Consider the following 18,274-nt stretch of genomic DNA (forward strand, 5'->3'; position numbering starts at 1 on the left):
TTCCCAGGGTTTGGTGTCTGGGGGGCTCTTGCTTACGGCTACTCACGTTTCCCACTTCAGAATCCATTTTCTCTACCGCTTTCCCACAGATCCACAGTGACCCCTAGTAATATCCACAGGGAGAAATGCCCGGGACATTACAGGCTGCCCAGCCTGTGGGATATCTGAGGCTGAAGTGACAGGCAAAGGGAAGAACTGTGGCTGGAGAGGACTGTAGCCTACATTCTGGTAGAGTTGGGTGATCAGGATAACTACGGCCAAGATACGGTCTCAATCTGACTCCTTTTACATCAGTTCTCTTGTTTTTGTTTCCATTACTCTTGCTCTTTCTGTCTTTTCCTCATTCTGACTCTTTCTTCCATCTACCCATTGGGTTTCAGTGACCCGTAGAAAGAATGACTTGATGCTGCCTAAGAGTTTCTTCATTGCAGGAGAAAGGCTCAGTCTGAAGGAACAAAGTAAATAAACAATCATATTCACACGAGGCCATTGTTATGTGAGGAAATGTAATACCGTCAAAAATGCACAAGATGTACTGGCTGTGGACACCATGGTCCAGAGATTGCCCAACACAACTTCACGTACATGCCTGTGCCTCTGTGTGTGTTGTGTGTGAGGGCTATAGAACACTCTGCATCTTATTGTCCCTCTGGTCATTTACCCTTCCAGCTGGGGATTCGACCCCAAGTGAACCTAATATCCAGACTGACTGCTCACATGCCTTTGCTCTCTTCCCCACAACTCCTACATGCAATTTATACTCCCACTGGCTAAGTGTGGTTCTGAATCCTGGGCTCAGAGGATGATTCTCGCAGCAAATACAGTGCTCTCATACTTCTAGGGAGGGCTTCTGCTTCAAGTGTGAAATGCACTGGGAAGCCTCCCACCGCGTTGCCTGCTGTCAATGTGTGAGCTGACCTCCGACAGAAAGGAACCTGGAAATCCATCATCCTTTCGGAGCTCGCAGTGGACATTCAGGCCCTTGCTCCCAAATCCCTTTCCTTGAGCTACCTTATGTCCCTGGGTCCATTAGTATCACCCACTTCAATGGACTTACTCTTAGTTCTCCCTCCTCCCCAGCCTCCAGCACACAGAAAGAATTCTGTCTTCTCATACTGTCCTAAAGCATAACAACTTAACCGCCACTGCCACTGCACAGGCCCAGCCCTCACAGGCAATGGTCATTCACAGGCAGCCAGTTGTAATGCCCCAAACTAGGGACAAACACCACAGAGACAGACGCTATTGATGCTCTTGATTTATGTGTTCCAAGAACACACGACAAACAGACAAACAGAGCTGATGCTCCTGCTTTAACTTTCCATTTCATACCATGCTCCCGATCTCTCTGTGACTGAATACCTGGTCACACAGACATTCTGCTCCATTGTCCTGTGCAGGAACATAATGTCTGCTTGAAAACACATACTCATGTCAAAACCTTCTTATGTGCACTTCTCTATTTGAAGGAAAATGGATGGTCCCTCCTATTTAACTCACACTGTGGGAGATACCCTAACACAATAATTGACTATCATCTCCTAGCAAAATTCCTAAAGAGTATAGTATAATTATTGGTGGCCCTAACATGAAGAGTCGGTCATTGCTGAAATTAGGATCTCTTAAATTTCCTGCTGCCTTGTGTTGGATGCATCACACCACACCACCTTTTTAATGAGCAATGACCTCAGGATCACCCAGTTAGGAATTTGGACACACCTAAGGAAATATTTGATGGTTGCAATGATCCATAAAAGGAAGTGGTGGCACAGCAGCCTCAGCCTTTGTATGAAAAGACTCCTGGACAAGTGTGGGAAGGGTCAGAGGAAGGACATCATGGGAGCCTCCATTTAAGGAATAGTAGACGGGCCTAAGGGTGAGGGAGGTGGCCTGGAGCGAGAGTTCAGAGGAGTGGGTCAATGAATCTGCTTTGATGCTGAATGATTTTGCACATGCACACTTCCTCATTTTACATCAGGTGTCCCTGTCTGAATATAATTCCCACTGCAGTGCTACATACTTCCTTTCTCAACCTGATTCTCTGAGGACCTGACATAACAGGCTCTACTCCTCCCAGTATCAGGGCGTCCATGAGAGAAAGCAATGACCCAGCTACCTAGCAAACTAGGGGCGAGTGTCCAGGAACAGTCCCCCTCACCTGTACTCCTCTACCTTCACTCTCCTGGGGCCAAGCTCCTCGCACAGTACTTGAGATGATTAGACCACACTTCTATTACTGATGTTCTAGTAGGGCAAACAGGACTAGTCAGAAGAAGCCAGGGATCTCACTTTACGAACCCAAGAGGTAGGGGAACCCAAAGCTCTCCTTCTGCATTGCCACCGAGGCCCAACCTCAGTATCCTGTCATATCCTTCCAGGTCGCAGCATTTTTCTCCTAAATAACATTGTCGGGAATGCTGGAAAGGCATTCTCACGCTTATCCAATAGATGGCAGCTTTTCGTTTCAAATCATGTTATTGGGGATGTTGGCAATTCATTCTCATGCTTGTCAAAACATGGCAGCTTTTTTTTACAAATAAAGTTACTGAGCAGGCTGGCAATGCATATCCACACTTGTCCACGAGATGGCAGCATGACTTCACATGTCATTTCATTCGGGATGGTACCACTGCATTCCCTCGTTTCTCCACCAGGTGGCAGCACTTTTCCACCAAATGATTTCATTGGGCATGCACGGTAGGCATGCTCAGGTATGCCCAAGAGTTGTTTGCATTTACCTCAAAATGTCATTTCTTTCGTGATGCTGGAAATGGATTCTCATTCTTGAACAGTCACAGCATGCAGTTATGTCCGCACGTGCCAAAAGGCGGCTTCTAACAGAAAAATACAGTTTGCACATACTTCTACAAAGGGAATTTGGTTTAACTGTGAAATGAACGTAAAACCCCGGCCTGGTTCCCTGCTGTCTCCCTAAAGCGAGGGTATGGCAAACGCATCATCCTTTATAACTTATCACTGCAAATTCCGACCCTTGCACACAAGGCCTTTCCTTGAACTCCCTTATCACCCAAGGGAAAATGGTAAACTCTATTGGACTTTCACTGATTTCTTAATCCACCACAGTCTCTACCACACAGAAAGAATTTTGGCTTCTGATACCATCAGAAAACACAACTTAGCCACTTCTGCAATTGTAAAGGCCATGCATTCACGGGGCGGGTAATTCAGAGAGTCCATTGTCAAGGCAAACAATACATAAACAGGCACATTAGATGCTCTCGCTTTATCTTGCCATTTATTCCATGTGCTGCATATATCCATGGCTGAATGCCTTTCCACAGGGACATTCTGCACCTAATTTCTACGCAGGAAAAGAATCTTTGCTTGAAACACCTTTTAATCTGAAAAAGCTTCTCACGTGCACTACTTATATTGGAAGGTCCCTCCTATAGTTCTCACACGTTAAATACGTGCAGTTAACACAGCAAATCTGGTATCATCTCCTCTGAGGATAATCAAAAAGTATTTAAAAATCATGTCAAGCCCAAACCTGACAAAGTTGGAATCTCTTCCGTTTTCTCCAGCCATGCATTCAACAGTTCCCACCACAACTTGGTTGTGATGGGCAGTGTACCCAGGAAGGCCAGCGATACAATTCAGTAAATACATGGTGGTTGTGATGATCAATAGAGGGATGTGGTGGCACAGCAGCCTCAGCATTTTCATGAAGGAGGATACTGGAAAATTGTGGAGGGGGTTCTAGGAAGCACATCACAGAACTTCTCCTTAATGCATTGTAGGCAGGCCTGAGGGTGGTGTTGGTGACCTGAGGTGTGAGATCAGAGAAATAGGCCAAAGAATCTACTTTCATTCTGAGTGACAGAGGAAACAGACATGACCTCATCATCCTTCAGCCTCCCCCAAGTGAACATGATTGGCACTGCGGTGCTCAGAACTTCCAGCCTCATCCTCATACCGTGATGATGTCACAGGCTGTATTTCTCCCAGCTTCAGTGTGTTCATGTGAGAAAACAATGTCCCAGCTACCTGGCAATCCAGAGGCAAGTGAAGAGTTGGTCTCTGCTCACCTGTTATCATCTATGTCCCCTCTCCTGATGCCAACATACACTCATAGTTCTCACTGTTGATCTGGAAAGGAAAAATGGGCTCCACAGGAGAGGGCAGGCGTCTAAACCACAAACCCAAAAAGCAGGGGATCACACCAAGCTCTCTAATGGCATTTCCTGCAAGGACCCACCTAAGCAATCCTGTCAGATCCCGAAACATGGTGATCAGAGACGAAGTTGAAGAAGTGAATGCTGCTGTTCTGCCTGCAGTTGTAGGCCTGTCGTTCATACTGCAGGTACCACTGAATGTGAGTGGAATGGGTCACCCTGTATCCTGCAGCTTGAGGAGTGTGTGGAGAGGAACCTGTCACCTTCCAACTTGGACACACTTCTTGCCGCAGGCCATGCAGGGAGCCTCCTCTCTCCTGTGATGGTTATGAGAGGATCCTTCACAATCACAGTATCGTGGATGTAGGGGTTTTTGTGAAAGAGCAGCACAGTCTTGCAGCGATTGCTGCCATGCCAGGCTTCCTTCACCTGCAAAAGGATAGTGGATCCGGTTTAGGGTGATAACTTATTCCAGAACTCCCGCCTATTCCTTCCTGCAGGGATAGGATTTTTTCACAAGCTCTCTACCTCCCCAGCCGTGGTCTGCACAGCCTGACCTTCAGATTGATCATGTGGCTGAGCATGGTTTCATCTTGGTCACTGATAATGGCTGACAATTCCAGATTGTTGACAAATTGCAGCAGGTCAAAACGCCTGCACGCTGCAAGCTGAACATGAAACAGCTACAAAAAGGAGCAGATCCTTAAAGCAGCTTGGATTGCTCCCACCTCTCTAACCCCTAGCCCAGCTCCTTCACCATAAGATGCAAAAAGAGAGCACAGGGGTTCTTGTGGGCTCCATGTGTTTATACACACACGGGCACACTGTTTTCCTGACAGCCTTTGACCTCGCCTACATACTTGCCTGCTGAGTGCTTAACAGGATACCTTTATTTGTGGACATCACTCATTCCTGCCTCTCACTGACTTGGATATACAGAGGACTTGGACACGCAGCCCCCCTCGAGTGCAGCATTACCCCAAGAAGAACCTGAGTGACACAGAGCAGTGTGGAGGCAATGGCCCTTGTTCTGCGCATGAGTCTGATCTGGGACGGCGCTCCTGAAGCCCAGGGAGAGTTTTTGTGGTACTGGTGAGATAAAAGGGTGTCTCTGAGATTTTGGATCACACTGTTCTCACTATCCTGAGCTTCACTCCAATGTGTCTATTTGATTCTGAGCTACCGATCCCCACTAATACATTTCTCATGCACTAGGGCAGGCATATTGCGTTCCCTTCTGTAGAGTCAAGGATACACTATTGACTCAGCATCTGGCAATGCACTGAACGTTTGTGCTTTTCAGTTCTAAACAGGGCTGCCGCCGCTGCCAGGTACTGGGCTTGAGCCAGCAGAAGGATCTGCTCACTTGTAAGTTCACAGGCTACATTCCTAACTTAAGTGCCCGGAGCACATCCAGTGGGGACCAGGTGCACTTCCCACTGAGCCAATCCTCTTTGTGCTCCTGCTCGACTGGCTCTTCTTGTGGATGTTTTGTTTCTATCTGTGCCTGAGGCTCAACATCAACCACTACCTTCATGACTTTTATGGCGTCCTCTCACCCAGGACAAACTGCTCCCTGCCAATTAATTCCTCCTCAATCAATTCCTTCTCCTCTCCCTGCTCCACCCTGTCTGGCCCTTGTAGAAACTCATGATACATTTCCTCTGCCAAAGCATAACTTACCCACTTCTGCAACTGTAAGGCCCAGCCCTCCCAGGGACTGGTCGATCATTCCAAGGCAGCCAATCGTAAGGCTCAAACCAACACACAAACAACAGACAGACAGACAGACAGACAGACAGACACGGTACTTGCTCTTAATTTATCTTTCTAACTACATGCCATGCTCTGGATGTCTCCGCATCTCAATGCTTTCCCACAGGGACATTCTGCATCTATTTCCTGTGCAGGGAAACAATGTTTGCTTGAAAACACATATTTCGCTGAGAAAGCTTCTCATGTGCATGACTCTTCTATGAAGTAAAATGGACAGTCCCTCCTATTTATCTCACAGTGTGGGAGGTCCCCTGAACACAACAAACCTCCTATTGTCTCCTCTGACTATTACTAAAGAATACTGAATAATCCCCAATCTGTAAAATGGGTCACTGCCGCCAGTGGGATCTCTTAAGTTTCCACCAGCCCTGTGTTCAACATGTGCCGCCACAACCCGTTTATAACGGGCAGTGTTTTCAGGATGACCTGTGGAGGAATAAGGAGACACTTAAGGAAATATATGGTGGTTGTGATGATCAATAGAGGCACGTGGTTCCAGAGCAGCCTCAGCCTTTGCATTCTCATGCTGAAACACCACGTGGCAGCATTTTCTCCTCAAATGGTATTATTGCAGATGCTCACTCTGAATTCTTACTTTTGTCCAGAGGCGGCAGAAAGTTTCTTACCAACGATTGTTCTGGGGATGCTGGCAATGCATTCTCACACTTTTCCACCAGGTGTCGGCATGATTTCACGAGTAATTTTATTGGGGATGCTGGAAAAGCATTCACAATTCCATTCAACAGGTGGAAACATTTTCAACAGGATGAATCCATTGGTGAACTCGTGGATGCATTCTCACGTTTACCCACCAGGTGGCAGTATTGTTCCAACTGAGGATCATATTTGGGATGCTTGTGGAGATGCAGAAGATGCATTTTCTCGTTTGTCCACCAGGTGGTGGCATTTTGACACCACGAGATTTTATTGGCTATGCTGACAATGGAAGCTAATGTGTGTCAAGCAGGCAGCAGAATTATTTTACCGCACGATTTCGCTGGAGATGCTTGCAATGGTTCTATATTTATCAGTTGGCGTCAATATTCCACTAGTGAATATCAGGAATGTTCTGGAAGTGCATTCTCACGCTTTTCCACCAGGTGGCAGAATTTCCCCACAAAGTACTTTTACTGAGGATGCTGGCAAGGCATTCCCACGTTGTTTTCTACAGCTGTCTGCATTTTCCCTCCACTGTCCCATTTTGGGGAAACTGGCAATGCATTTTGGCGCTGAAACATGAGATGGCAGCATTTTTCCACCAACGATTCTGTTTGAGATGCTGGCAATGCTTTCCCACGTTTGTCTTAACACGTTTGTGGAAGCATTTTTACTACCAAATTATATTATTGGGGGTGTTGAAAATTCAGTCTCAAGTTTGAAAAAGACTTGGCTACATTTTCCACAAATGTGATTATTTTGTGGATGTTGACAAGGCATTCTCATGTTTTAACAGCCATTGAACCTACTTTCCCAAAAATGATTCTATTGGGAATAGTGGCATGGCACTTTCACTTTTGTTCAATAGCTGGCAACACTTTCACCACAAAGTATCGTTTGGGGAATGCTGGAAGCACGTTCGTCCAACGTACTTCGTAGAAGTACTTTTCCACAAAATGATTTTATTGCGGATGCGGGCAATGCATTCTTCAGTCTCTCAAACAAGAGGCCACATTTTCCACCAAACGATTACTTTGGTTGTGCTGGCAATGCATTCCCACATCTGTCCACAAGGTGGCCACTTTTGTTTACCAAGGGATTTTCCTGAGAACGCTGGCAATGCATTCCCTTGCTCGAATACCAGGTGACAGCATTTTCTCCACAAGTGATCTTATTGGAGATGCTGTAACTGCATTTTCACATTTGTAGAAAGGTGACTGGTTTCTTATTTACAAATGATTGTTTTAAGGCTGCTGGCAATTCCTTCTGACACTCAAACACCAGGTGCAGTATTTTCCCACCAAATGATATTATTGAGGATCCTGGCACTGCATGCTCCTCCTTGGAGAACAAGTGGCAGCTATTTTCCACCATGTAACTTCACTGGGGCTTCTGGCGATGCATTTTCACTCTTGTCCAATAGGTGGAAGCATTTTCCCACAAGTGATTTCACTGGGGATGCTGGCAATGAACACTCACACAAGTCGACAAGATAAGGGCATTTTTCCCACAAGAGATTTTCATTGTGAATCTTGGCAATGTATTTTCAAATGTGTCCGCCATTTGGCAGCCAGCATCATCTCAGAAGGGATTTTCATGAGGATGCGGGCAACGCATTCTCACACTTGTCAAACATGTGGCGGCCTTTTTCCAACAACTGATATTATTGGGGCTGCTGGCAATGCATTGTGAAGCCTGTTTACAACAAGCCCGCATTTTTCCACCAAATGTTATTATTGCACATAAAGGCAATGGTTTCTCCCGCTTGTCCACCCGTTGGCACCTTGACATCACAAGTGATTTTGTTTGGTAAGCTGAGAATGCATTCTTACGTTTGTTCAGCCAGTTGCGGAATTTTTCCACCAAGCGACTTTATTGCTGCTGGCTGTACATTCTCACGTTTGTCCAACTATTCGCCGCAGTTTTCCCCTAAAGTGATATTGTGTGTGTGGGTGTGGATGTTGGTTTTGAATTCTCACACGTGGACATTGGCTATCAGAATTTTAGGCCCAAATCACTTTATTGTGATTCCAGAGCATGCGTTCTCACTCTTGTCCACCAGTTGGCACCTTGATCTCAGTAGGGGTTTCATTGGGGATTCTGGGAAATCATTCATACAGTCCTTTAGCACCTGGTGGCCTTTTTCTCAAAGAGTGATTTTGTTGGGGATGCAGTCAATGCATGCTTCACCTTGTCCACCAGGGGGCAGAATATTTCCACTAAGTTTTTTTTAAAGGGGATGCGTTTAATGCTCTCCCACTTACCTCCACAAGGTGGCAGCATTTTTAAAACAAATGCTTTTCTTGGGAATGCCGGGAATGCTCTCTCACATTTGTAAACAATGTCAGGTAATTTCTCATCAAACGTTTTTACGGGAGATGCCTGAAATACATTATCACCTTTTATTCAAAGGGGCAGCATTTTTTCAACCAAATAATTTTACAGGGGCTGGCAATGGATGCTCACGTTTGTCCCACAGTTGGCAGCATTTGTCCCAGAGAAAGTTTTTTTGCGGGGATGCGTGGCAGCGTTTCGCCCCAAATGATTTAATTGAGGATGCCTGCAAGGCAGTCTCAGGTCTCTACATGAGGTCGCAGTAGTTTTCAACCACATGATTGGATTGGGGATACTATCAGCGCATTCTCACCCTTTTGCATTTTGCCGACAGAGAGGTTTTGTGGTGATTCTGACAATACATTCTCAGACTTATCTGAGAATTGGCAGTATTTCCGTACAAATGACCTTACTGGGGATGCTGGCAATGTATTCTCACGATTGTCCACGGAGGACAGCGTTTTCAATCAAATAATTTTATGGGAGATGCTACGCAGCCATTCTTGCACTTGTCAACCAGAAGGCAGGTTTTCCACAGTATGATTTTATTGGGCATGCTGGCACTGCATTCGTAATCTTTTTCATAGGTGGCAAAACTTTCCCAAAAACTTATTATTTGCGGGATACTGGCAATGAATTGTCATTCTCAAGCATCCGTTGGCAGCATTTTTTAGCTAATGATTTTGTTGGGGATGCTCGCCGTGCGTTTTCCTATTTGTCGACCAGTGCACCTGGTGCCCGCTGGAGGTGCTCCAGGCACATAAGTTAGAGATGGAGAATATGGACTTGCAAGGAAGCAGAGCCTAATGGAAAATCTTGATAATGCATTGCCAGATTTCTCAGTAAAATCCCTGTGAGAGCTCAGTTCCGTATTATGTTCGAACGTTGGAAGCAAATGCCAGGATCCCCAATAAAATTGTTTGGGTCAAAGATGCCGCTTCCATGTGGGCAAGCGTAAGACTGCCTTGACGTTATTCCCAATAAAATCATTCTAGGAACAGTGCTGCCTCTTAATGGATAATCTTGAGAATGCATTTTCAGCATCTACAAAATAATCACCAGAGTGAACATAGAGGCCATCGGCTGGACAAATGTAAGAATGCCTTCTGAGCCTACCAAATAAACTTGCATAAATGTCCAGTGTTGGGTCCTAAAAAATGATGGATTTCTAAGTATCCTCCCTGTAGGCAGTCGGTCACACATTAGGAACAGGCAACCAGGTGGGAGACTTCACAGTTGAACCAAAGTCCCTCTCTAGAAGTATGACTGCACAGTGTTTTGCTGAGAGAATCAGTCTCTGAGGCCGAAGATCCCAAGCGACATTTAGCAAGGGGTGGAATAAGGTGCACAGATACCTGTGGCGAATTGAGTCAAGGCGTGTGGGAAGTCAGAAGTGTATTAGGTTCATTTGGGCAAGAATCCCCTGCTGGAAGAGTAAATGAGCAGAGGGACAATAAGAAGGAGAGTGTGCCACAGCCCGCACACACAAGCACACACAAGCACACACACACACATGCACACACACAGAGGCAAAGGCATGGACATGAATTTGTGTTGGGCAATCTCTGGACTATGATGTCCACAGTCAGTACACCTTGCCCGTTTTTGACACTTTTTACGTTTCCTAAAATGGAAATGGCCTCCTGTGAATATGATTGTTTATTGACTTTGTTCCTTCAGACCAAGCCCTTGTGCAACCAACTAATCCTTAAGCAATATCAAGTCATCCTTGCTACTCGTCACTGAAACCCAAGGAGTGGATGAGAGAAAGTCAGAATGAGAGAAAGACCAAAAGAGCAAAAGCAATGGAAACAAATAAAAAGTTACTAATCTAAAAGGAGTCAGACTGAGACCTTATCTTGGCGGTAATAATCCTGATGATCCAACTCTACCAGAATGTAGGCTACAGTCCTCTCCAGCCACAGTTCTTCCCTTTGACTCTCACTTCAGTCTCAGATATCCCTTATACTGGAATAGCCTCTACTGCCCGGGCATTTCTCCCTGTGGATATTACCAGGGGTCCCTGTGGATGTGTGGGAAGTGTTAAAGAAAACGAATTCTGAAGTGGGAAACGTGAGTTGCCTTAAGAAAGAGCCCACTAGATACCGAACCGAAGGAAACCTAAAGATGCTAAGGCAAAATAGGACTTCCTCAGGAATGTTTCTCTACAGGTACAAGGCCCATACACTGAGGCTCACAGTGAGGGGCGGGGCTGAATACGATGATGCCTGCTGTAGTCTCACAGTTTGGAAGAAATGTTTCAGAAGCCCAACAGCAAAGGGGAGCGAGTGGGGTGTCCAGGAGCCTTTTCCACGCTACGTGACCACATCCCAAGCCCCTGTCTGTAGGCTCAGTGAGACCACACTGAGCACAGCAAGAACCCATATCCGGACCTGAAGTGTCTGTCTTTACTGTATGGCTTATTCTTGACCCTTTGGTCAAATATTAATTGACCATGATGGCATGGGTCAATTTCAGGATTCTGTACTTTTCCATTGATCTATGTGCCTGTTCCTGTGCCAGAAGCAGGTTGTTCTGATCACAGTGGCTTTGCCCTACAGCAGGATATTCAGTAATGTGATCCTACAACTCTGTTCTTTCTCAAGAATACTGTGGGTGCACGGGGTCTTTTTTGGTTTCCTATAAATTTTCGAAACATTTTTTCCAGCTCTGTGAAACACACTGTTGGGATTGATGACAATTGTGTTGAATTTATAGATTGTTTTGGGTAGCATGGATATTTTGATAATGTTAATTCTTTCAGTCTATAATTCTTTCACTCCTTTGTATCTTCCTCTATTTCTTTTTTCAATGTCCTGTTTCTGAATACAAGTCTTTTACATTCTTCTTTGACTTTACTCCTAGGTGTCTTATTTTTTCAGTTGCAATGGTAAATGGTATAGTCTTTTCTAAGAGTTCATAATCGGTGTAAAAAAAATGCCATCAATGTGTTGATGTTAATTTTGCTTCCAGCTTCCTTCCAATACTCAGTGAGGAAGAATCAGGCATGCTGAACACGTTGATAAAAACTGGTGAAATTGGAACAATGATTTTTTTAAAAATGCCCAAGAAAAAAAGGGCCAGGCCCAGACAGTTTCAGAGGGGAGTTTTATCAAACATTCAAAAAATAATTCAAATTGTTCCAAAAAGTCCGAGAGGAACAAACACTCCCAAGCTCTTTTTAGGCAGCCTGAATAATCCCAACTACAAAACCAGGTAAAGACCTTGCAAAGAAAGAATTACAGGCCAATATCCGTGATAAACAGAGATGCTAAAATCTTCAAACAAATATTAGCAAATTGGATCGAGCAATATGTTAAACAGATCGTACCCCATGACCAAGTGGTGTTTATTCCAGGGATGCAAGTTTGGTACAGTATTCACAAATCTATAAATGTGATGCATCACAGGAACCATTTGACAAACAAAAATCTCATGATCATCTCAGTATGTGCAGAAAGAGCAACAAAACCCAGCGCCCATTTTTGATAAAAACTCTCAGCACAGTGGGAATAGAGGGATCATGCCTAAACACATTAAAGTCCTTATAGGACAAACCTTCAGTCACCTTCATACTCAATGGGCAAAAACTAAAACATATCCCCTAATAAGAGGAACAAGACAGGGACGTCCACTTTCACCATCTTTTATTCAACAGAGTGTTGGAAGTCCTTGCCACAGCGATCAGACAAGGAGAAAACATAAAAGGCATCCAAATTGGAAAGGAGAAATAAAACTCTCACTGTTTGCAGAAGACCTGATATTGTATGCTGAGAACACTAAAGATGTCACCAAAAGACTTCTAGATTTAATAATAAATGAATTCAGCTATGCAGCAGGATAGAAAATTAATGCCCAGAAGTAAATGGCATTTTTAAACAACATTCATGATCTCTCAGAAAGAGAAACTAAAACAAACAAACAAACAAACAAAACACATTTAACGTGCAACAATAAAATTAAGATACTTAGGAATTAACTTAACCAAAGGGGTGAAACACGTGTTCTTGCAAAACAAATATGTTCAAAAAAGAGATAGAGGAAGATATAAACAAGTGGAAGAATATACCATGCTAATGGATTGCTAGAATCAACCTCATTCAAATGTGCGTACTCCCCAAAGCAATCTATAGATTCAAACTATTCATAAAATACCAATGTCCGATATCACAGACCTAGAAGAAGTAGTGCAAATATTTAAAGGACACAAAAAGGACAGGACCCCAAATCGCTGCAGCAATTTTGGGAGGAAGAAAAAAGTGGAAGGAATCAAAATAATACATATCAAGATATAGTAAAGCCATTTTAATCGAAACAGAATGGAACTGGCAGAAGAACAGACTTAATGACATAAATGGGACTGAACAGAGAACCCAGGAATTGACCCAACTCTTTACACTCAATTGAGATTTTACAAAGGAGGCAGAGCATACAGTGGAGTAAAGGAAGTCTCTTCAATAAATGGTGTTGGGAAAATTGGACAGGAACTTTCAAAATAATGCAACTAGACCACTATCTTGCACCACACACAAGGATCAACTCCAACTGGATAAAAAACTTAAAGGTAAAACATGAAACCATTAAAAATCCTAGAAGGAAATGGAGGCAGCATGATCTCAGACATCTCTCATTGCAATATGCTTACCAATACACTGCCTAGGGCAATGGAAGCAAAGGAGAAAATAAACAAATGGGACTACAGCAAAATAAAAAGATTCTGCACAAAGAAACCATCAACAAAATGCAAAGGGAACTCATTATATGGGAGAACATATTTGCCGATGATACATCTGATAAAGGGTTACTACCCCTAATATTTTAAGAAACACACCTTCACAAGAGGAAGACAAACGATCCAATTAAAAAACGAGCAAAGACCTAAGTAGACACTTCTCCAAAGAGCGCATAAACATGTCCAAGAGACATATGAAAACTGCTCAGTGTCACTAATCACCAGAGAGATGAAAATTAAAACAATAATGGGGTATCACCTGAGGTCTTCCAGAATGGCTATGTTTTCAATAAGTCAATAAACAGAAAGTGCCTGTGAGGGTGTGCAGAAAAGCTCACCCTAGTATACTGCTGGTGGGAATGCAGACTCGTGCAGCCTCTATGGAAAACATTATGACATAGGAGGTTTTCTCAAAAATTGAAATACAGAACTGCCATTGAACCCAGTGGCCCCACTGCTTGGAATATGTCCTACGAAACCAGGAACATCGATCAGGAAGAATATATAAACCCCTCTGTTCAGAGCAGCACAATTTACAATAGCTCACAGGAATGGGTACATGAATCTGCTTTGATTCTGAGTGACAGTAGACATGCACACTCCTGCATCTTCCTTCAGCTTCCTGCCTGAACATGATGCCACACTGCAGTTCTTCAGACTTTCTGTCTCTTCCCAATGCCGCAGTGGCCTGGCGTCATAGGCTATCCTTCCGAGCCTCAGGGTGTTCATGTGAGAGAAAAATGTCCCAGCTACCTGACAACCCAAGGGGGAGCCCCACTGGCATCTCCTCACATGTCCTCTAAGTGCCTTCTCCTGGTTCCAACATCCTCAAGTAGTCCTTACTGATTTTCTGGCAGAGCAAAAAGTGATCGTCCAGAGACGGCAGGGATCTGACTAAAAATCCAAAAGCAGGGGAACACACCAAGCTCTCTTAGGGCATTGCAAGCAAGCCTCCACCTCAGCAATCCTGTCAGACCCTGCCACGCTGTGGGCAGAGAACTAGTTGAAGTAGTTAAGGCTGCTGTTCTGGTGCCTGGAGCTGTTGGCCCATCGTTCATAATGCTGGCACCACTGAATGCAAGAGGCATAGGATGCACTGTATCCTGCAGCATGAGGAGTGTGTGGAGAAGGGCACATCACCTTTCAAGTTCTATGCACTTCCTGCTGCTGCCCATAGAGAGAGCCTGCTCCCGCCTGTGATGGTAATGAGATACTCCTTCACAGTGGCAGTACTGCATTAGTATGATTTGCTACAAAAGGACAGTTAACCTTGCCATCATCCCTGGCATGTCTGGCTCCCTCCACCTGCAGAAGGAATGTGGGTGGGGGTTAGGGACATCTCACTCCTGGACACCCAAGTGTCCCTGCTTACATGGACAGGTTATATTCTCAAGGCCCCTCCCTTTCCAGCACCAGTACCTGCAACATCACCTTCACATTGATCGTGTGGCTATGAAAGAACTAAAACATGGAGATCTACAAAACAGCCTGGCTTGGCCTGAACCACCTATCTTCTGGCCCCATTCCTTCTGCATAAGAGGCACAGAGGAACACAGAGGTTCCTGGGGTTACAGGTGCCTGCACCCATGCGGTCACACTGATTCCTCACAGGCTTTGATATCCCCACACCCTTGCCTGCACACGGCTTCACAGGATACCCTGATTCACGCACGTCACACGTTCCTGCCTCTGATGGAGGACTTGGGCATGCCCACACCATTTTGGGCTACTAAAACAGCTCTTCCAAACTGTGACTGGACAGAGGGCATCACGCTACTCAGCCCCGCCCCTCACTGTCAGCCTCAGTGTATGGGCCTCAGAACTGTGGTGAAACATTCCTGAGGAAGCTCTATGTTACCCGAGCATTTGCAGCTTTCCCAGGGTTTGGTGTCTGGGGGGCTCTTGCTTACGGCTACTCACGTTTCCCACTTCAGAATCCATTTTCTCTACCGCTTTCCCACAGATCCACAGTGACCCCTAGTAATATCCACAGGGAGAAATGCCGGGACATTACAGGCTGCCCAGCCTGTGGGATATCTGAGGCTGAAGTGACAGGCAAAGGGAAGAACTGTGGCTGGAGAGGACTGTAGCCTACATTCTGGTAGAGTTGGGTGATCAGGATAACTACGGCCAAGATACGGTCTCAATCTGACTCCTTTTACATCAGTTCTCTTGTTTTTGTTTCCATTACTCTTGCTCTTTCTGTCTTTTCCTCATTCTGACACTTTCTTCCATCTACCCATTGGGTTTCAGTGACCCGTAGAAAGAACGACTTGATGCTGCCTAAGGGTTTCTTCATTGCAGGAGAAAGGCTCGGTCTGAAGGAACAAAGTAAATAAACAATCATATTCACACGAGGCCATTGTTATGTGAGGAAATGTAATACCGTAAAAAATGCACAAGATGTACTGGCTGTGGACACCATGGTCCAGAGATTGCCCAACACAACTTCACGTACATGCCTGTGCCTCTGTGTGTGTTGTGTGTGAGGGCTATAGAACACTCTGCATCTTATTGTCCCTCTGGTCATTTACCCTTCCAGCTGGGGATTCGACCCCAAGTGAACCTAATATCCAGACTGACTGCTCACATGCCTTTGCTCTCTTCCCCACAACTCCTACATGCAATTTATACTCCCACTGGCTAAGTGTGGTTCTGAATCCTGGGCTCAGAGGATGATTCTCGCAGCAAATACAGTGCTCTCATACTTCTAGGGAGGGCTTCTGCTTCAAGTGTGAAATGCACTGGGAAGCCTCCCACCGCGTTGCCTGCTGTCAATGTGTGAGCTGACCTCCGACAGAAAGGAACCTGGAAATCCATCATCCTTTCGGAGCTCGCAGTGGACATTCAGGCCCTTGCTCCCAAATCCCTTTCCTTGAGCTACCTTATGTCCCTGGGTCCATTAGTATCACCCACTTCAATGGACTTACTCTTAGTTCTCCCTCCTCCCCAGCCTCCAGCACACAGAAAGAATTCTGTCTTCTCATACTGTCCTAAAGCATAACAACTTAACCGCCACTGCCACTGCACTGGCCCAGCCCTCACAGGCAATGGTCATTCACAGGCAGCCAGTTGTAATGCCCCAAACTAGGGACAAACACCACAGAGACAGACGCTATTGATGCTCTTGATTTATGTGTTCCAAGAACACACGACAAACAGACAAACAGAGCTGATGCTCCTGCTTTAACTTTCCATTTCATACCATGCTCCCGATCTCTCTGTGACTGAATACCTGGTCACACAGACATTCTGCTCCATTGTCCTGTGCAGGAACATAATGTCTGCTTGAAAACACATACTCATGTCAAAACCTTCTTATGTGCACTTCTCTATTTGAAGGAAAATGGATGGTCCCTCCTATTTAACTCACACTGTGGGAGATACCCTAACACAATAATTGACTATCATCTCCTAGCAAAATTCCTAAAGAGTATAGTATAATTATTGGTGGCCCTAACATGAAGAGTCGGTCATTGCTGAAATTAGGATCTCTTAAATTTCCTGCTGCCTTGTGTTGGATGCATCACACCACACCACCTTTTTAATGAGCAATGACCTCAGGATCACCCAGTTAGGAATTTGGACACACCTAAGGAAATATTTGATGGTTGCAATGATCCATAAAAGGAAGTGGTGGCACAGCAGCCTCAGCCTTTGTATGAAAAGACTCCTGGACAAGTGTGGGAAGGGTCAGAGGAAGGACATCATGGGAGCCTCCATTTAAGGAATAGTAGACGGGCCTAAGGGTGAGGGAGGTGGCCTGGAGCGAGAGTTCAGAGGAGTGGGTCAATGAATCTGCTTTGATGCTGAATGATTTTGCACATGCACACTTCCTCATTTTACATCAGGTGTCCCTGTCTGAATATAATTCCCACTGCAGTGCTACATACTTCCTTTCTCAACCTGATTCTCTGAGGACCTGACATAACAGGCTCTACTCCTCCCAGTATCAGGGCGTCCATGAGAGAAAGCAATGACCCAGCTACCTAGCAAACTAGGGGCGAGTGTCCAGGAACAGTCCCCCTCACCTGTACTCCTCTACCTTCACTCTCCTGGGGCCAAGCTCCTCGCACAGTACTTGAGATGATTAGACCACACTTCTATTACTGATGTTCTAGTAGGGCAAACAGGACTAGTCAGAAGAAGCCAGGGATCTCACTTTACGAACCCAAGAGGTAGGGGAACCCAAAGCTCTCCTTCTGCATTGCCACCGAGGCCCAACCTCAGTATCCTGTCATATCCTTCCAGGTCGCAGCATTTTTCTCCTAAATAACATTGTCGGGAATGCTGGAAAGGCATTCTCACGCTTATCCAATAGATGGCAGCTTTTCGTTTCAAATCATGTTATTGGGGATGTTGGCAATTCATTCTCATGCTTGTCAAAACATGGCAGCTTTTTTTTACAAATAAAGTTACTGAGCAGGCTGGCAATGCATATCCACACTTGTCCACGAGATGGCAGCATGACTTCACATGTCATTTCATTCGGGATGGTACCACTGCATTCCCTCGTTTCTCCACCAGGTGGCAGCACTTTTCCACCAAATGATTTCATTGGGCATGCACGGTAGGCATGCTCAGGTATGCCCAAGAGTTGTTTGCATTTACCTCAAAATGTCATTTCTTTCGTGATGCT

This window comes from Miniopterus schreibersii (assembly GCF_964146895.1).
Source record: "Miniopterus schreibersii genome assembly, chromosome: Y".
NCBI lineage: Eukaryota > Metazoa > Chordata > Mammalia > Chiroptera > Miniopteridae > Miniopterus > Miniopterus schreibersii.